Genomic DNA, 20,840 nt, shown 5'->3' on the forward strand with positions numbered 1-20,840 from the left:
GGGGAGGCGAAAAGCAAAACAAGTTTCATTTGAAGAGTTTAAGGGGAAGAGCGAAACCTAAGTACCTTCTTCTAGATCCTGTACACGTGTGCAGATGGCAGAAAGGCAGACAAATCAGTTTTTAGTACATGTGACAAACTAAACATCTAAATTTAAATCAAGCTATGGGTTTCAGTGCTTTACTAAATAATACATTACTCCACCTATTGATTGCCTGCGGCCAGCAAAAGGTGGGTTAGCCAGGGGGAAAGGCAGCTCTCAGCTTTCCATCCTACTGAAAGCCTTCTCAGGAGGCTGGGCAGGGGCATTTTTGAATTTATGCCCTTAAATAATCTGTAGGTATTCTCTTACTCTAACTTGAAACTCTCCATCTCTCATTTCTTAGTTTTCCAACTCTTTGGGCTCAAGCATCAAATCTTTTTTTAAAGAATCAAACATGTTATAGCTTCTCCAGTAAGTCAGCATTCTTGCTTGGTCAAAGGACAGCTCTGTGGATAAAACTGGAGTTTGTGCTCTTACTAACTCTGTCATGTTAGGTTTCTCTGGCCTAGAGATGTGGAAATTCAGGGGCAGGGAAAGTACACCATGGAGCTGAAAGTCTATCCCACATGACCCACTCTGTAGGCTAGTCAGCATGGGGTTATTTTAAGCACAGGTAAGTCTAGATTTGCCTAAGTATGGTGATTTTTATTTGGGGATGGGTGGGTGACGGAGAATAAAGGGAGTGTAAATATCCAGATTGCACATAAAGCCTTTCTTGGATTCAAGTCTTGCTTTAACCACAAGTGCTTATAAAATCTGGTCTTTTCCCTCCACACACTTCAGGATGGGACTTTTGTTAAGCTGTGCCACACTATATATTAAGTATTCTTAAAGCTCCATTGTTACAACTGGCATGGAAGTAGGGGGTTGTCCCAAGTTCCCTTATATTGCAAACTTGGCATGTTCTTGGGAAGAGAAAGGAGAAAGCAGTGAGTGGCTGGACACGTTGCTCAGTGTTTCTACCTTGCACTTAGTCCATTTCCTGAGCTGTGTAGCTGTTGCTTCTAACTGAGGGTGGAGTAGGGATATAGGAGGGAGGAGGAGAGAGGTAAGTGTGTTAGGACTGAGCACCACCATCCCCCACCAGCTTTACTGAGATATAACTGATGCATAACATTAAGTTTAAGGCTCCTAACATGATGATTTGATATAGGTTTATATTGCAAAATGTCTACTGCAATAAGTTTAGATAACACACCTATCACCTCACACCATTTTTTCTTGTATTTTTTTTTTGTGGTGAGAACTTTTAAGATCTATTCTCTTAGTAACTTTCAACTATACAATACAGTATTAACTATAGTCACTATTCTGTACATTAGATCCCCAGAACTTATCTAGCTTATAACTGAAGGCTGTACCCTTAGACCACCTTCACCCATTCCTCCCTCTTTCATCACATCCCCTCCCCTTACTCTATGCCTGGCAACCACAAATCTGTTTCTAAGAGTTTGGTTTTTTTAGATTCCAAATATAAGTGAGATCATACAGAATTTGTCTTTCTCTGACTTACTTCACTTAGCATAATGCTCTCAAGGTTAGCATAACGTCCTCAAGGTTGAGCTCTTAATTTATGTTCTGAAAGTGAGATGAGAGTATCAGTTCAGTATCTTGAACAGTAACTGATACAAATATATGTAATAATCGTCAAATGAATTCTTGCAGAACCAAAGGTTGGTGAGTTTGGTCTAGAATTTTATCAATTCATTGCTTCATGGATTCCTTTAGGTACAATAAACCTTTAACTCCTGCTTTGGGACTCTAGCTGCCCTAACAGGAAAGGAGAGGACAAAGACCCCAGAAATCTTCCACATTTTCATATATGTTTGTCCACCTGTTGTGCCAAGCTTTCACTACTAAAAGGAAAACAGCATGGAGGAAAAGGTGGTCAGGTATGTCTGAGAAGCAGCATGGTATGGTAGAAATAAAACATGAATTTTGGGAGACAGACCAAATGGGGGGAAAATTTCAATTATGCTATTTTCTACCTGTGTACTACTTACCTAGAGTTTACATTTCCCTCATTTGTAAAATGGGGATGACACCTACCTTTGCAGAGATTAAATGAGAAAAATCTACAGGAAAGCATTTAGCAGCTGCTAAATAAATGCATGGTAAGTGAAGTCCAATTCATGCTCATGGCCAGCATTTAAATTCCCACGCTTAAGAAGACATTTAAGTTGAAGATTCTTTATATGTTAATTTCAGCAGGTAAAATTATAAGTCACTAGTTATACACAATCATAAATTATTTTAACAATTTTTTAGTACAGAAAATGTCAACATATACAGAAGTACAGAACAATACAAAGAACCTCCAAGTATTTGTCATTTAGCTTCTCCAATTATCATATACCCTAGACCACTATTACTTCCTTGATACTGCCAACAATTTACACCCTGTTGCAACACCACATTATTTTGAAACAAACCCCAGATATCATGTCTAAAAGACTCTGGATTAAAAAACTTAATCATAATACTATTATCATAACAAAACATCAAAGTTCAATAAAAGTAATATGTTTTTTTGGTATCATCGAATATCCAATCAATCACCAGTGTGTACCACTACTTACAGCCCATCAAGTGAATGAGTTTAGGCCTGCATTTATATGCCTCTTATTCCAACTCAAGAGACAGAAGGATTCCAAATTCTAAGCCACTCCTCTGAGATGCAAGTTAACATTTGGGTATATTAAATAAATGGAAGGATTCCCCAGTAGTCACCTGCCATGCCTAAAGAGGTAAGTTTCCAAATTTTGCAGGAACTACACAGACAATATGTTGGTTGCAGTTAATTTGACGAAAGACAGGACACTATTAATAGTCATCACAATTTTTTTTGGATGGACCTTTATGAATCTGTGGGAAACAAGAGATACACTTAGTCAACTTCGGCTGCCATACAAACTACCATAAAGTGGGTGGTTTAAACAACAGAAATTTATTCCTCACAGTTCTAGATGCTGGGAAGTCCAAAACTAAGGTGCTGGCCGTTTCAGTTCCTGGTAGGAAGCTCTATTCCAGGCTTGCAGATGGCCTCCTCACTGGGTCCTCACATGGTCTTTCCTCTGTGCCTCTCTGCTCCAGCTGGAAAAGATCTCTCTCATCCTCTTCTTATAAGGCCACTAATCCCATTATAAGGGCCCCACTCTCATGACCTAATTTAACCTCAATTACCTTCCAAAGGCACCATCTCCAAATACTATCACATTAAGGGTTAGGAGTTATGAATATTTTTGGGGGAGAGGGGGAGACACATTTAGTCCATAAAAGCCTACAAATTTGTAAAATGATTTAAAAGTGCCAACAAGGACCTAATGTATAGAACAGGGAACTATATTCAATATCTTGTAATAACCTATAATGGAAAAGAATCTGAAAAAGAATATATATATATATATACACACACCTGAATCACTTTGCTGTATACCTGACACATTGTAAATCAACTATACTGCAATTTTAAAAAATGTTAAAAAAACAAAAAAAGTCTGAAAAGCCAGTAAGCTAGCATGCCACATTGAACTCTTTTTTTTCCTCTGTAAATTACCTTGGCTCCAAGTAACTGAGATTATCATTCCTGGAAATCTTTCTTCACACTCTAACATAACCCCCAGTGCAGGTGGACCCCATAGCCTAACAGCTCTATTTTCTCCCTCCCTGTGCCACTTCAGCACTGAAGCAAAATTAAATAAAAATCATTTTCAGCTCCTATCATATCAGGGGAGTTTTTCATGAAATGAGTAACTCCCTCCCTCTTACCAGGTTGATTCTCTGTAATTCAAACAAAGGCTGAAGGATCTTTTTAGATACTGCTAAGCTTGCAAATTTGCCACACACACACAAAAAAAGGGTAGGTGGAGCTGTTTGTAGTCATTCTTGGCACTTTTCCAGGTTTTTGCTGGCTGCTTCCACTGCATAAGCAACCATGTTTTTACTAGTTGTGGGTGTGTAGCTGCAGGATCTGCAGCAAATAATTTGTGTCCTGAACAAACTGTGTAAACCAAATCTCATTTCCCCCAGTTTAACCAAATGATTCTGTTACTGGTCCTGAAAATATTAGGTAGGACTTGAAATAATCTACCCTTCAAAAGTTCACAGGGAAATATCAAAAAATTTGGTAATACTCTAGTCTATCAGCAATGCTGGGGAGAAACATTTGGTACATGGAGGGCAATATGGCAGTACCTATTAAAATTAAAAATACACATATGCCCTTTTGCAGAGTAATTCCAGTCTGGGAACTGAGATGAGACATGCTTAAATATACAAGAAAAGATGTGTGTACAACGATACCCATCCAAGCACTAATTAGAATATAAAAGATTAGAAACTCATGTTCTGGACTTCCTTGGTTGCACAGTGGTTAAGAATCCGCCTGCCAATGCAGGGGACACGGGTTTGATCCCTGGTCCAGGAAGATGCCACATGCCGTGGAGCAACTAAGCCCATGCACCACAACTACTGAGCCTGCAGGCCACAACTACTGAAGCCCACACTCCTAGGGCCCGTGCTCCACAGTAAGAGAAGCCACTGCAATGAGAAGCCCACGTGCTGCAACTAGAGAAAGCCTGTATGCAGCAATGAAGACCTAACGCAGCCAAAAAAAAAAAAAGAAAAAAGAAAAAAGAAACTCATGTTCTTCAACTGGATAATGACTGGTTAAATAATCTGCAGGGGTAAGAATAAAGGATGTATTTTATGCATTTATATGGAAAAGCCCAAGATGTCTTAAGTGCAAAGTGCAGAATATTGTATACGGTATCCTCCCTTTTATATAAAAATGGGGAAAAATAACATGTAAAGGCATGAAATAATTACATGTATAAGCATGAAAAAAAACTCTTGAAAAATACACAAGAAAGTAAGAGTAGAGGTTACCTTGGGGGTGGGAAATGTATAGATGGAAGACAGTGATGATGTTTAAAAAGTTTTTTGCACCTGTGGGTGGATTATCTATTTTAACAAATCTGACTGGAGGCTGTAACCAACCAACAATTATTAATTACCCACTGCCTTAAAACAGAAAGAAAGAAAATCAGGTTGCCCAAATGCAACCTTTACTCTGGGGTGTAAAATATAAGGTTGAGTGAAGTGGCTGTGCCTAACCAATTCCTGGAAATCAAAGTTCTCGGTGCTCCTGGGGGATTCTGAGATCAGTGACTACGCCAAAGAGTTTCACTTGCTTATTGGAGGTCTTCTCTAGAACTCGGAAAGAGGGAGTAGATAAAGACAGAAAACATCAGTCTCCTGCAATCAATTTAAAATTCCTCAACAGTCTGTTTTCCAAAAATGCACACATTATTCATCTGTAAATCTAAAAACACACAGTAAGAAACCAGTAATTGTATTGTGGTGGAACATTCTTCTTTGACTTTTTTTTAATGTTAAGATGCTATTCTAAGAGTAAATAGTTTTAGTAAACCTAGTAGGGAAAAGTCTTCCTCGTAGATACAGTGGATTACTCTAAACTTTGAGGAGGTATTGCTGCTTTCCAAAAGGCAAGTGTTTATCACCAGCAAAATTATCTTTCATTCTAAGTTATAATGTCCTTGGCTGGCAAAGCCATCTTGATCTTTCCCCTTAAAATTTCAGGTGACTGAAAATGCCTGTAAACAGTGAACACTATTATATAACATTTCAGTGTTTTCCAATGTGAAGGATCCATACCACTGGTGATATGCGAGATGGTTCTTGGCAGTATGCAAACAAAGCAGCAAACAACAATGAATCACGTATGAGTTATTCCTGTTTCTCTTTCATGCTTTGGCATGATTTAACGCACTTGGCACAAGAGTATCTAGCTAGGCTTTAATAACTGACTTTGTTTTTCATTATACTAATTTTCACAGTTACCACCTTGACTTTTTTCTTATTGCCAGAGGTCTAGAACACAAATGTTTGTCTGGATTAACCATGCTCACAGAAGCACAACAAATATGAGAGTACAGGCACCGCTTTATGTTCCAGAAACCCTTGGTCGCAAATCACAAAATTCCAATGGTCTTTTCTCAGGGCATATCTTTCCTTGACTCAAATTCTCCCCATGGACTTAGATACTTGGCTCTACAGGCATGGTGTATTGCACCATACAAGCTGGAGTCAAGCTGGTTTTAAATGCTGGTTCTTTACCTTACTGTGAGTCTACAAAGTCAGTCTACCAAACGAAGCTCAACTGGCTACCCTGGAATTTGAGGGGAATAAACGAGATAACAAATATAGAACAGCTGGCACACAGTTCAACAGGTGCTCAGTAAGTGCTGATTTTCCCTTTTTCCTTTACCTCTCTCCTTCTTTGTCCTCAGTACTGTTTTTCTATATTCTCTTCCAATGATCGTATTCACGCCCATGGCTTTAATTATTACCCTTATGTGGGTAATTTCCAATTTCTATCACCAATTCTGACCCTTTTTTCAGAGTACCAAAACTTAGGTTCTAAATCTGTTTGAAAATTCCACCTTGATGTTCTGGCATGATCTTAAACTCAACACGTATAAAACAGAGTTTAAATAAAATCTTTCTCCAAATCATTTAGTTCATGCTATCACCATAACCTCCATCACTCAGACTCAAAATCTCAATCATCCTAACTCCTTCCCCCTTTCCCATCACATCTAATTGAACATCAGTAAAAATTTTATATGACATTTTAATAGCTTACGAAGTGTTATAAACAAAACAAAAATGTACGTTCTATCAAACTCCCCTCAGCCCCAGGTGGGAAAAATGATATTAAGGCAAGTTAGGAGATACACCCAGGTCATAAGCTAGAGAGTGGTTAGAGTCTAGATGAAAAACCAGTTAAGTCCTGAACTTGGGACTCCTCACTCCAATTGCTATGCTCTTTCACCATCTCATACTGCCTCAAGTTTTGCAGCATTTTTTTGCATCTGTCTCTCCTCTCCTTCACCACTGCCCACCCCAGAATTCAGGCCTGCCTTATCTTTCACATCCGTAACGCTTGGCTCAGTCAGTAAGGTAATAGTTGGTAGTCTGTATCCAGCATGGGATATTTTTTCTAACTTGTTAACTTCAGCAAAAATTTTAAAACCATGAAATATATAATACACTTACCGAAAAGTCATCCACCCCAAAACCGACACCTCAATGAATCACAAAGTGAACATCTATGCAATCCCCACTCACGTCAAGAAACAGAACGCTGCTAGCACCCCAGGAGCACCCCTACATACCCTCCCAAGCATTACTCCCCCACCCAAAGCTAATCATTTCCTTTCTTTTCTTTATAGATTTTACTACCTAAACCTGTATCCCTAAATCTAGTTTGGTTTCATGTGTTTTCTTGAACTGTGAATTTTCCAAAATGGCTATACCAATATACATTCATATTGTGTATAGTTTCATTTGTTCCAATAATGTATAGTTATTGTATAGTTTCTTTTGTTGCAATACTTGACATTGTATAGTGTATAGTTTCATTTGTTCCAATACTTGACATTTTGTTTTCCATTTTAGCCATTATTGTGGGTGTGCCAGTGTATCTCATTATGATTTCAATTTGCATTTCCCTAATGATTACAGAAGTCGAGCACTTTTACATGTTTATTGGCCATTTAGATATCCTCTTGTGAAGTGACTGTTTAAATCTTACCAATTTTTCTGTTGGGCTGTCTCTATTTTTTATTGATTTGTGGGAGTCTATAAATTCTGAATAGCAGCAAAACAGACATATTTCTATTGTAGAAATGAATGCATTTGTCAGATGCTATTAGAATACCACTAACTCCTCTTACTCTGCAGAACCCCAAATTCCCTAATGACCCTCTGGGAGGTAATGCGGTCAACTTCGTGCAGTCTCTCTAAAACAATGTAGAGTTATTGTGCCATGGAATCTGCTAGATACTTGGAATATAATGGCAAAAAAAGTGATTAGGGACAATAGCTTTGAAAAGAGACCTGTAATGGAATCCTGTCTCTAACATTTACCAGCTTGGTGACTTTAGGCAAGTTATTTAAACTGTTTTAGCCTCAGTATCCTCTTTGGAAAAATGGGGCTAATAATACGTATTTTAAGAGTTGTTATGAGGGTTAAATGAGACAATAATATGTAACAGGTTTTGCATAGTGGCTGGCAAACAGGAACATTTAATAAGTGGTAGCCATTATAAATTTGGTAATTTCCATGTAGCCTTCCATTTCGGTATAGGGGGAGAAACTGAGTAGATGTCCATTCCCCTATTAGCCGTTATAGTTCTCACTATAAAGTTAAAAAAAAATGGCACTGGGTTTAGATTAATCTTCTGGGAACTTGGTCCTTCTGACTCCCTTCATCAGAGTGTCTCTAGAGCAGTGCTTCAAAAATAATCTGTGGTGAAAGATCATAGATACTTTTATAAAATATAAAAATAAATCACTAGAGAAGGGAAATAAACAAAGAAAACAAAGGCATATACAACAATACAAGCCCCCAATTTTTATTAGAACCATAGACATATAATTAGTGTAACACTAATTGCTATAAAAGTTTCTAAATTCTTACTCTCAATTTCTGTAAATGCCTTGGACCAATAACAAAGGGTTTACAGATTGGCAGTGGCCCGTGGCCCATACTTTTGGTAGCACTGCTCTAGTGCACTGACAAAAATCTGACTTCTGAATTTGAAGGGCTGAGGTAGGTCCTAGAATGTGGAGACTCTACTGAAGGGTTGCTCTTGGTCCTGAGTCATCAGCTGGTCACCTACTGGACTTTTTCTAGCCTTAAGCACAACGTTGTGTCACTCCTTAGCTTAAAAACTACCCACTGTTCCCTCTGTCTCTAGGGTAAGATCCCAATCCTTTAACATGGCATCAAAGGCCTTCCAGGCTGGTTCCACACAACTTTTTTGGTCTGATTTTCCACTATTCTTTATTCTAGTAGACCTGCACTGTCCAATATAGTAGCAACTAGCCTCAAGTGGCCATGGAGCAGCTGAAATGTGGCTAATTTAGGAAGTAAAATTTTAATCTTAACTTTAATTTAAAATAAAAAATCTTATACATAATTCAATTACTGCAAAACTTTTGAAATATGTTTGGAATGATTCGAGTATGTGAATCTACATTTTCAATTGTAAATTTTATGAAATCAATTATTGAGATATGCTATAAATGTAAAAAACACACCAGATTTCGAACACTTACTTAGTAATGAGAAAAAGAATGCAAAATATTTAAAAATATTTAATACTTTTTAATATTGATCACATATGAAATGATACTATTTTGGATATATCGGGTCAAACAAGATTACTTTTTATTTGTTTTCTTTCACTTTTTTAATGTGGCTACTGTAAAATTACATATGTGGCTTGTGTTATATTTATATTGGACAGTGTTGGCCTAGACAATCATGCCCCAAACCTGGAATCACTCTTGATTTTTCCCTTTCCCTGTCTGATTCATTAGCAATATAGGTCGGGTCTAATCACAAAATATATCTTCAATGCATCCACTTTATCTCTACTGTTACTATCCATGTTACTCCATACCTTAAAACACTTCAGTGGCTTCTAGAGCTCTGAAACTTACCAAGGCTGCAGACTTCATCTTCTACCATTCCTTTCTTTGCTCTCTAGACTTTAGCCACATTGCCTTTCTTGCTTTCTCACCAAGTATTTTGCCTTACTATTCCCTTTGGTCTTGAATACTGCCCTCAACTTATTCCCATTCAGGTCTTAGCTCAAAGAATACCTTCTCAGAAAGGCCACTTTTTTTTGTGGCTGTGCCACACGGCTTGCCAGATCTCAGTTCCCCAACCAGGGACTGAACCTGGGTCACAGCAGTGAAAGCCCAGAATCCTAACCACTAGGCCACCAGGAAACTCCCAGAGAGGCCATTTCTGAACAATCTTCAAAATTATGTCTGCTCTCTCTTCCCAGAGAAATGCTTCATCCAAATACCCTTTTATTCTTTTCATAAAGGATATTATGTGATATTACCTTTCCTCTTCTTTTATAAAACTTGTTTATAGTCTGTTCCCTCCACGGAAACAGGAGCAGGAACCTTGTTGGTCTTGTTCCTGCTTAATCTGTTCTAATGTGTAGAACAGTGCCAGTAACAGTTGCTCTCGAGACAACTTACACGAAAGAATACCTAAGTGCCTACTAGACATATCTGCTTGGTTGGCTCGTAAGCACTTCAAATTCTACCCAGTCAAAACAGAACCACCTTCCTCTCGTAACATGTATTCCTCTTCCCTTCTAATCTCAGTGAAGACATCCTCCTAACTGCTCCCTCAACACACTTGGGAGTCATCTTTGACATCTTTTCAGTCATTCCCTATCCAGTCAACCAAATCACCAAGCTCTCAACAACATCTTTGGTCATATTCTTCACTCCTGTTTGCCACTATCTCAGTCCAAGTCATTACTCTCTCATAGATTGCTGTTTTCTCCAAACTGTTTTCTTTGCCTCTGACTTTTGCGTAACAGTGATCTGTCTAAAATACAAATCCAATCTGACTGCTTCTACTTAAAATCTTTTAATGCCGTCGTCTTAGCTCTCAAAAGCTAATTTCTGCAAATGGCATTCAAGGTCTTTATGACTAGACCTCTTCAGACACATCTCTAGGCATTCCTGAAAAAGCATTATCTTCTTTGCCCAACAATTTCTCCAGAGTTCTCCTCTTAACCTTTGCATTTGTTGCCTCACCTGTCTGGAAGGTTCTTCTCCAACTCCCTTATTAAAGCTAATTGCTTCTCCAGTCCCATTCCATGCCTCCCTGACAGGTAAGTAAGGGATTCCTCCTATATAAAATTTCACAGCATTCAGCAGTTTACCCTCATTATACTGCTGATGATGCCTATTTACTTGTCTGCATTCTACAGCATAAGATTAATGAGGGCAAGGATTCTATAACAACCATTAGCTGAATGTTTACTCAGATAAACTCAATGTTAAAGAGAAGCATGGGACTATCGAAAGAAGCACTGAAAATATTAAATTGAAAGAAAAATAGAATACGGCTCCTATGCCATTCACTTTGTTTCTATTTTAGGCACAACGCTTTAATAAGCTACACAAAGACTTTACAAATCTCTACATCAATAACACAAAAGGGTAAGTGGAGAAAGATTGTTTATCTGAGGCCACCCAAAATCAGTAGACAACAGGTATTTCATTTGTTTGTAAACTCTTCTAGATTAAAATCTTGGCGCTCTCTCACATATTCCCAATTCCTAGATATAGGAAGCCAAAAACTGTAAGGTTAGAAGGTTGGAAAAGTCATTCCCAGACTCATCTGTTAAAAACATTACCAGTGTAGTGGGTATTTTAGCAAAATCATCACAAGTAATTTAAACTCGTAAGACTCTTACTTTGTAAATAACCATCCACAAATAAAATTTTGCTGCTTTCTTAATAAAATACAACACAACAAAAAGCTTGACATTCCAGCCACGGAAAAACAAGACTTCTACCTCTGAGGTTACAGTAATCCAAGGGAATTCGGCGAGCAGTTACGAAAGGTCTATGAAGTATAAGCCATCAACAGAATGCTTAAAAAAAAAAAAAAAAAAAGGCGGGGGGGGTGGCTACAGGAATATGTACGTTCTCGTCACAAACTTTACTTGTTCAGTTTAGGTGCAGTGGAGAAATAACATCCGTAGTTCCTCCCCTTGTACCTCAACAGCGACTCCTGTCCCAGTCAGCCTAGTGGAATCTAGGGCCGCTTCAAGTTAAATCCTAGCTTTCTCACTGCCCTTCCGTCTCCCAGGACTCTGCTAGATGGCTCAGCTTAATCTGTAAGGGGTCAGGATTCCCCGTCTCTCAGCTTTCACGCCGAAGACATAACGTTAGCACACGCACTTCAGCCTCCCACGCCTGGCCCCGCAGAAAGTGGCGGGAAGGCTAGGTGGCCGGCCTGCGGCCCCGCCGCGCACATGGCCGGCCGCAGCTCCTACCCCCGTGCCGCGCAGGCGCCGGGCGAGCCGGGACTTGCGGTCGCCGACAGCGGATCATTCCGCCGCTTTCTTTGTGTGGCTCAAGTTCTAGAAATGGCATATTTTCCTCCCCTTTGTTAAAAAGAAAAATCAGGCCGTCTCGCCCCCTTCCTCCCGCCGCAATGGGATCGGGGAGTGGGTGGGAGAGGGATCTGCTGACCAGGGCAGGGGCGGAAAGGCTCAGACGAGGGGCTGACGAGGGCCGGGTCCGGGAGGGATGCTGGGAGCTTTGACTCACTCGCACACCATGTGTCCCTCCGCGCGCAGCACGGGGGACTTTTCGGTGGGGATTTTGGGCGCTGACCAGACGCGGCATTTTCGGAAAATAGCGCCCTGTGCAGCTGAAGCGCTTTGTGTTTAGCTGGGCCGCGTCAGCCCGGCCGGGTACGAGGCGCCTCGGGTCCCCGAACCACCTCCTGCTGCTCCCCGGTCGCCGCTCCCGAAGCTTTTCCAGGTCAGTGCGGGTCTGTGTAGGGCCCTGTTACCACCGGATGTGGAAGTTGATCTCTTCGCTGGTAAAAAATAATTCCACTTCCCCCGGAACCCAGATCATCCCCGCGATTTCCTGTTTATTGCATTAAGGCGCCGGGTTTCCGGGGCTCTTGGCCCCGCTTATTCCGCGGGGGTCGGCGGGGTCGGTCTGGGCCCCCGCTCAGCTCGTGCCGCCGGCGCGCTTTGTCCGCTCGCACCCCGCTTCTGGGAGGGGCGGGCAGACATGGTGGCGGCCGCCGCCCCCTCCTCGGCCCCGGCGAGCTGCGGCCTCCCCGCGGCTCATAGCTCGGCCGGTCCCGAGCGGCCGCCCCGGGGCGGGATGGGGTCGGGCCGGGGCTGCGGGGGCTCTGTTGGAGGCGGGCGAGGGAGGGAGGCAGGCAGGCGCGGCACGGCCTTGGCGCCCGCCGCCCCGGGAGCCGCCGCTCTCTTTGTCTGGGCGGCTTGACCGCACCGCCGGGCTCACCGGAGCGGGGAAGGGACGGCGGGGGCGGCCGGCTTCGGGTGAGCTGCGCTGCTGGGCCCTCGGGGCCGGGTGGCGGGAGCGGCCGCGGCGGGAGCGGCCGGTCCGGACAGGGTTAACGGGAGCGCCCGGCCGGTCCTGCGCTGGGCCGCCCCGGCGACTGCCTCGGCCTTGGGGACTCGAGTCCCGGAGGGGACGAAGCCAGCCGCTCAGGATGCTGGGCACTTCTGTTCTTGGGACTTAGCCGCCGGGATCTGCGGGTGCAGGGCCTCGGGGGCGAAGTTGAGAATTTTGCCAGGTCATTTCTGCCTGGGCACAGTTAATCAGTGTGTATTTAGTGTGTTTCGTTGAAACTCTCCTGCCGTGTTGAACCAGCGTGCCTAGCCTCAGGGGTGCATCGTGAAAACTGAAACCAAAGGAACGATATAGGCCTGCTTTGTGTGTGTTTTCCCAGTTGAAGCCTGTTTTCAGTACACAGACTGTTGCTTTAAACCTGATTGGACTGTGGCGAACAGACATCTGTTCAAAGGAGGGGCAGAGACCACAGTACTTCTGGAGGGGGCTTGGTAGTATGGAAATATTTTAAGTGCTCTTTCTGGACACTGATTTGCTGTCTCGATTCAGGCAAGTTACTTTCTGAAGTACAGTTTTTATCTCGAAAATGGTTTGATGTAGTGAGTAAGTGATCCTTGTACAGTAGTCTGCCATCCCAGAATTAAAAAAGCACCATAGTTTATTATGCAGAAGTTCGTGGTCAAAAGTTCTTTTTGCAGATAGTTTATCTCACACATAGACCCAGCCAGCTTACTTTAAATTTCTTCTCACTGACCTGTAACCATCGACCTTGACACTTCCACTTTCAGGCTCAGATTTTGAATTTAAGGAAACTAAAGACGGCTTTATCTTTTTTCTTAACTTTTCTCTCTTTTGAAGTATTTATTTTTCCAAAAATAACAAAAGAAAAATCCATTGCATGTTCACATCAGTGACCTTTTAGGCAAGAGTGACATTGTTTTGCATTTCTGCAAGTCTTTAATGTCAGGTTTAACAGAAGATAGCTAGATTCTTAAACCTACTTCTGCATTCAATCTGATGTGGTGTCACACCATGTAACCACTGGAAAACACTGTATACTCATGCCTTTTTTTAAAAACTAAAAAATGTGTCGTTTCTATCCTGCTCTCACCATACAAGTCAAATCACAAGTGTGTTACAAGACACACTTAAAAAATATGGATAAGAAGGTTGATTCCTGTGCTTTTTTCTTGGACTCCACGACAACTTTTTTTCAGTTTGGGATTTAGAACATTTGAAAAAATTTTAAGTGATTAAACTTAATTTTTAATTCCACAACTTATTTTTAATGATGGACACAAGTAAACCATGAATTCCGTGTTAGATTTGCTTGTGAAAACTTGTTTGTAAATGGAATTTTTGAAGATAGGACACTTTCAAAGCAATATAAGAGTGCCAGATTTAAAAGGAATCCTGCAGTGAAACCTTTGGTGAAACAGTGCTTTTGTATTGTAATGTGTATACGAACTTAGAGTTAATTCTCTGTAACTTAGAGTTCGAATTGTCTGTCTCTTTGAATCAATCTGGGTTTTCTAGGTTGGGGGACAATTAAATTGTAAATGTGTGAAAATTTAAGGCCATACTTACTTTGGTTTAATGGTTTTGAAATGAAGCTAAATTCACTTCTAGTTTTGTGAACTTTAGTCTGATTCTGTCAGTCTGTAGTTCTGTTCCATCAACAGGAAGCATCTGGTCATTCTTCATGTAATTGTTAGAAAATGCCAGGTATATTTTTGATGTTTGCTATTCAAATGAAAATAAATAGATTGGATCTTGGTTTGTTCCCCCTACCCTCAACTCTTAAGATATATTTATAATGGGCCTCATTGTCCATAGAATGGACTTTTTTTTTTGGCCCTTGAGCACCTCAAGTTAGAAATAGTAACAGGTAAAGCAAACAAGTCGTTAGGGATTCAGAAGTCATTGCAAGAAATTTTGACTCATGAATTAATTTTGAGGGTGCAGTGCCCTTTTGCAAGTAGCTTGAGTGTGGATGGGCTCCATCTCTTCTCTGCAATTGCTAAAAAACAAACTGAAACAAAACCTTAGAGTTCAGGGCAACTTAGTTTTCTAATGAGTCATTTCTTTGGTCCCAGAGCTTTCCAACTAGTAATCATAGGTTTCTACAGCACTAATGTGTCTACCTTGGGACAACGATAATTAGTATTACACTTAACTTTTTCTGAAGATGTTTGTTCCATCATGCTCTCTAGAAGGTCAATTTATTAGTATTAGTATTAGGGCCTATGTGTTACCTCATAATGTTGACAACAGTGCTCTGCACAGAGAAGATGCTTTGGTGCAGTCAACTGTCAGTTCAGTCGTTGGTGGGCTAGTGCAGTTTTATTTGGGCTGAGTATGTCCATAATGTAAGTGTAGAGGCTTAAGCATGAAGTGATTTCTCCACTGAAGGTAAATCCACATGCAGGGCCATTGATCCATTTAGAAATAGAAATCTAAAACTCTTAGCCCGAGTTCTCTTACCTTTTAATGGGAATGAGTATAAAGGTTGGTAGTTAGGGCCCAAGATGCTAATGCACAAATAGAGAGTGTGGAAAAGACTTGATCATTTTAACTGTACATTTAATAAGAATCAACACTTACAATTTTTTTAAAAGTAAATGTCATTTTGAAGTAGGTAGAACAGCATATAGAAAGAGCAAGGTGTTAGCCCCACTTTACTTTGTACTGGTTGTGTTATACCTGGGATATTATGTCAGATTTTCAGGTAGCATACGATATATCATATTAGTAAGTGGGACCTTGCATCAGTTCTCAAACTTTGTATCAGAATCACCTGGAGAGCTAATTAAAAAAAACCATGGAGGCCCAAGCTTAAGTAAGATAGGAACAGGGCCACTCTGTTTTTCTCACATTCCTTAGGTCATAGACAATCAGGTTTAAAAACCACTGAACTATTAGAGCGTAGCCAGAGAATTCTGATCGTGGGGGAAATGGAAAGGAGGAAAAGTTGAAAAACTGTGATGTTTGGCCCAAAAAAGAGAAGCTCATCTAAGAAATGATAGCAGTATTTAAATATTTGGAGGTCTGTCACACAGAAAAATCAGGTTTGATTTGACCAGAAAGAAGTAGGATCAAGGGGTAGAAGTTAGAAGGAGGCAGATTTCAGCATTCTTCCAAGAAAAATTTCCTCAAAACAGTAAAAATATAATGGGTTGTTTTGGGTGGCAGGCTGTCCCCTCCCACTGACAGTGTTAAAGTTAGGGATTGGAGGGTAGAGGAAATGATGTGCTGAATGAGGATTTGGGCCAGGTTTTGTTAATTTCCCTACAAACAGATTTTATGAAATCCGTCTAGGTTTGCAGGTACAAAAGTGGAAGAGCAAAAGCTAATTGAAACAAGCTGGTTAGCTTAACTGCATCATAGTTTTCATTTTCTTGGATAAAGAGAAATGGGTATTAAGTGAGAGAGCTATTTGATGAAGGTTTTAAACCCAGCTGTAATTTGGCAGATTCAAAGCCTGAAAAATAGGCATACCTTCTGATGTGGAAATTCCTATTTAAATGAATTTATTTTGGTGTAGTAAAGATATGCCAATAAATTGGTAGCTGTTTACATACCAATTGCAGCATTGTTGATAATAAAAGCTGTACATTGACACATTTGACCCTCCTCCCCACATTAATCATGTAGTAGGTTATACTATCCCCATTTTTCAGAAGAGAGAACTGAGGCATAGAGAAATTAGGTAGCTTGCCCAGGGTAGCAGAGTTAGTAATGTAGAGCATGGACTTGATTCCAAACAGTTTGACCCCCAGAGCCGGTGACTGTATGCTGTGGAATTGTAAACAACTTAAATATTTCACAGTGATTGTTAGGATACATCCCTACAGTGGGGTACTGCCTAGCCATTAAAATGATGGTTAGAAGAATAAAAACATGAAATTATGTCTTGGTATATGTTAAGTGAAAAAAGTAAATTTTAAAACATGATTTTATTTTGATTAAATAACAAATACATTGACATCTGGAAGGAAATGTGCCAAATTGTTAAGTGGTTATTTTTGAGTGTAATTTTATAGGTGATTATTTTCTTTTTACTTATACAAATTTTCTAACATCTACAATGAATATGTATTATTGTGTATTGCTTGTGATTAAAAAGATATTAAGGTGTTATATTTCAATAAAAAATTAAAAATATTAGCATAAGCTGAGGAGTTTGGATTTTATACTGTGCAGTTTATGCAAGTTGACTAAGGAATTGCACATAAATGAGAATTTGTAAGTGCATGAAGTGTTCTGTATTTAATGAACACATGAAGTGTTTGATTCTTTACCATTCTAAAAGTAATATGTTAATTGAATAGAGAAAAATATCACTGACTCCTACCACCCTACTATAATCAGTTCTATATTTTGTTATGTTTTCTTCACCGTATGTGTAATATTTTAAATGTTGTATTCATCCCAGCTTAGTCACTCTCTGGCTCTGTGACTTGCTTAATCTCTCTGTGCCTCACTTTCCTCCTTTGTAAAATTTGAATAATTATGATACCTGCTTCATGGTGCTTGGAAGGATTAAATGAGTTACTGCATATAAAGTGATCAGAGCAGTGTCTGACACATGGTTAATAGCTCAGTAAATGTTAGCAATTATTGTAGGATCATAGTCAACTAAAACCCTTGTGGTCTAATAGGTTTTGGAATTAAGAATTTTTTGGATATAGCTAAGGTAGTGTTATGTAACCTTTCAACAGTCCAGTGCACTAGCCCTCTTCAAACAAGTTACTATTTCTGCAGCAAAATGTATGAATGTTTACACTAAATGGGGTAAATAAAGACTATAAATAGCTTCATGTCAGTTTAGGTAAGGTTTTACTGCCAAATGCATTATTTTGGGTTTCAGAGCTTTTTTTGGTTTTGGAATTGCAGTTAAGGAACCTGTGGAATTTACTCAATTTTGAGTACTATTTTATTTTAATATTAAAACATTTTTAATATTAAAGCATGTCTAGGAGGTCTAAGATCGAGGTGCCAGCATCATTGGGCTCTGGTGAGAACCCTCTTCCGGGTTGCAGACTTCTCTGTTGTATCGTCACGTGGTAGAAGGGGCAAAGGGACCTCTCTCAGGTCTCTTTTTATGAGGACATTAATCTCATTCGTGATCTGCCCTCAAGACTTAATCACCTTCCAAAGGCCTCACTTCCAATACCATCACTTTGGGCATTAGGAGTTCAACATAAAATTGGGGGGTGGGGAGACACAAATATTCAGACCATAGCATACAGTATGGTGTATAAGTGAATGATCTAAAAAGTTTCTTACATCCTAACTGGCTCGTGTGAACTCTTTGATCTTTGCGATTACTCCACCTATGTTCCTTTATCTATTTTTTTTCATAGGGACCCTCAATTTCTCTCCCTTAGCTTATTCCTGTATGCATTATATATAGCCTGAACTTGCATCAGTCACTTTTTCATATTTTACTGGGCTCCTGTTGTCAAATCTTCCTACCCATCTATTTCCTCTGTTTTTCCTCATAGGTCACAGTGTATTTGTGGAGGAAGGTGGGTAATTATGAAAATTTTTGGCCACTATAAATTTATGCTGGACAGATCCAATGGACCCTTGCTACTTGGCAATCATTTTATTAATCTAATATTTTGCTTTTGTCTCATATATCTTTCTCTCTTTCAGAAGGTGCCATTGACTTCTACTTAATTGAAAAAGAAAATAGAATACAAGCTTGCATTTTTTTTTGTTTTGTTTTCACCATGACAAATCTCTATTCTTTCACCTTATTTTGTAAACTGAATGGAAGAGGAATCTTGTTTTTCTAGGAATCTTGCTGCCATACTTAACTTTTCCTGTGATCACTTTGATGGTTATCTCCAGGGGTTTTTCCTCCCTACCTTCAAGTATATACAGACTTCCATATTTCGGGAGAAAAAAATAAACTTTGATTAACTATTGCTACTGTTCTTTCTAGGTATCTTCCTCATTTCTCTTTTTTATTTCAAAAATTTTAAGACCTTAGTTAAAATTGCTGCCCTCAGCTCTTGCTGCCCTCAGCCCTTTTACTACTTCTTCCCTAACTTACTGCAATTTTGTAATGACATTGCATGTGAATGTGACGTATTCAGACTGTTGCTTCAAGGGACATCCTTTTTTCCAATGGTATTGGCTTCCTCCTGATTTTATTCAGTCAGTGTATATGTGTTACTGTTGACTTCCACCCAGGCTTCTTAACTTTCTTTCCTTGCCTTTCACGTTAGTGTGCATCCTGATTTTCTGGCTACTACGTTTATGTTTTTTTTGTGGTGGTTGTTTCATGATCCTCTTAACCACTGTCGTTATTTTTCTCAGTACTTGGCCCTCTGCTCACCTCTCTTTGTCTCTTCTCCATGGATGTTTTATATGTTGATGGCTCATCAATGTGTACTCTCCAGGTTTGTGATCTCCAGTGGTTTACCGAATACTTCCATTGAGAGGCTCAAGGAATTTCCTTCACTTTTTGATTTATTATTACCCAACTTCCACCTACTCTGTTTTTCTTCGTTTTATCATCATCATGCTTAAATCTTTTTTTTGTTTAATTAATTTATTTTATTCATTTATTTTTGGCAGCGTTGGGTCTTCGTTGCTGCGCGTGGGCTTTCTCTAGTTGCAGCAAACAGGGGCTACTCTTTGTTGCGGTGCACGGGCTTCTCATTGCAGTGGCTTCTCTTGTTGCGGAGCACGGGCTCTAGGCGCATGGGCTTCAGTAGTTGTGATGAGCAGCCTTAGTTGCTCTGCGGCATGTGGGATCTTCCTGGACCAGGGATCGAACCCGTGTCCCCTGCATTGGCAGACGGATTTTTAACCACTGTGCCACCAGGGAAGTCCCCATGCTTAAATCTTAAAGTTGTCTGTGATACATGTTTCTCCTTTATTTTTTATATCCATCAGTCAGCATGATTCTTTAGATTACTCTTTACTGGATCTCTGTTTTTGGGATTCTGCATTGCCTGTTATTTGCCCTTTCTAACTTTAGTCACCTTCCTCCAATCCATCCTTCATATGGCTGCCAGAATAATTTTCCTAAAATTTTTTTTGAACCCATTACTGCTAAACCTAAGCAGTCTGAAGAGAGAACATGTACTGTTGACCTTTGCACTCTCCATTGTGCCAAGCAAAGTGAATTGAACTTGTGCTGAATAAATGTTTGAATGGATCACCGTTTGCTCAAAACATAGAACGACTCCCAATTGTCTGCAGGATAAAGTCCAAACTCTACTTTCTGGCTTTCAAATCTTTTCATATTACAGTCTGCTTCTTCAACCTTATTCTTTACTCCTTAACATTATCAAGGTAGTATTTCCTCTCTGTATTGCACCATGCTTAGGCATAACTCTATGTGTTCTTCCTTTTCCTTTTCCTTGCCTGTCAAAACCTATTCAGCTTAACAGTGCTCTGTGCCAGGCACTGTTCTAATCTCTGGTGTTACAGTAATGAACAACACAGAAGACAAAGTCTGTTTTCTTGAAGCTGTCATTCAGGGTGGGGGGAGAGAGGGCACAGTAAACAAATGTCAGGTGGTAATGAGTGCAATGAAGAGTAAAGCTGGATAAGGGGATAGAATGGTGGGAAGTGGCTCCTATTTTAGGTGATCAGAGAAAGCTTCTCTCTTTGGGTGTCCTGAAATGAGGGAGTAAATCGTGCAGTTATCCGAGTAAAGTGCTTTCTAGTCAGAGGAAACAACATCTCCAAGATCCTAAGCTGGGACATGTTTGGCTTGTTTGAATAGTTACTAAGACCTGTGTGGCTAGAGCAGAATAAATAAGGGGAAGTGATAGATGAGATTAGAGAGGTAGTGGGGAGCT

At 40.0% G+C, this 20,840-nt stretch overlaps 2 protein-coding genes across 4 annotated transcripts in view; one reads left to right on the forward strand and one right to left on the reverse strand.

Moving 5' to 3' along the window:
- Positions 1 to 12,456, reverse strand: part of USP8 (ubiquitin specific peptidase 8) — a 98,611-nt gene extending 86,155 nt beyond the window's left edge. The window contains exon 1 of the mRNA XM_059913313.1: positions 12,226 to 12,456. The gene's annotated coding sequence lies outside the window, so the exon portion shown is untranslated. The remainder of the gene's footprint in view (positions 1 to 12,225) is intronic.
- The window catches only part of GABPB1 (GA binding protein transcription factor subunit beta 1), a 68,511-nt gene continuing 59,894 nt past the window's right edge, over positions 12,224 to 20,840 (forward strand). The window contains exon 1 of one of the 3 annotated variants that reach the window (XM_059913315.1): positions 12,224 to 12,441. The gene's annotated coding sequence lies outside the window, so the exon portion shown is untranslated. Of the gene's footprint in view, positions 12,442 to 12,479; positions 12,503 to 20,840 lie in introns of those variants that run through there. The other 2 variants (XM_059913314.1, XM_059913317.1) reach the window with 2 other exon arrangements.

This window comes from Balaenoptera ricei, chromosome 2, assembly GCF_028023285.1.
Source record: "Balaenoptera ricei isolate mBalRic1 chromosome 2, mBalRic1.hap2, whole genome shotgun sequence".
NCBI lineage: Eukaryota > Metazoa > Chordata > Mammalia > Artiodactyla > Balaenopteridae > Balaenoptera > Balaenoptera ricei.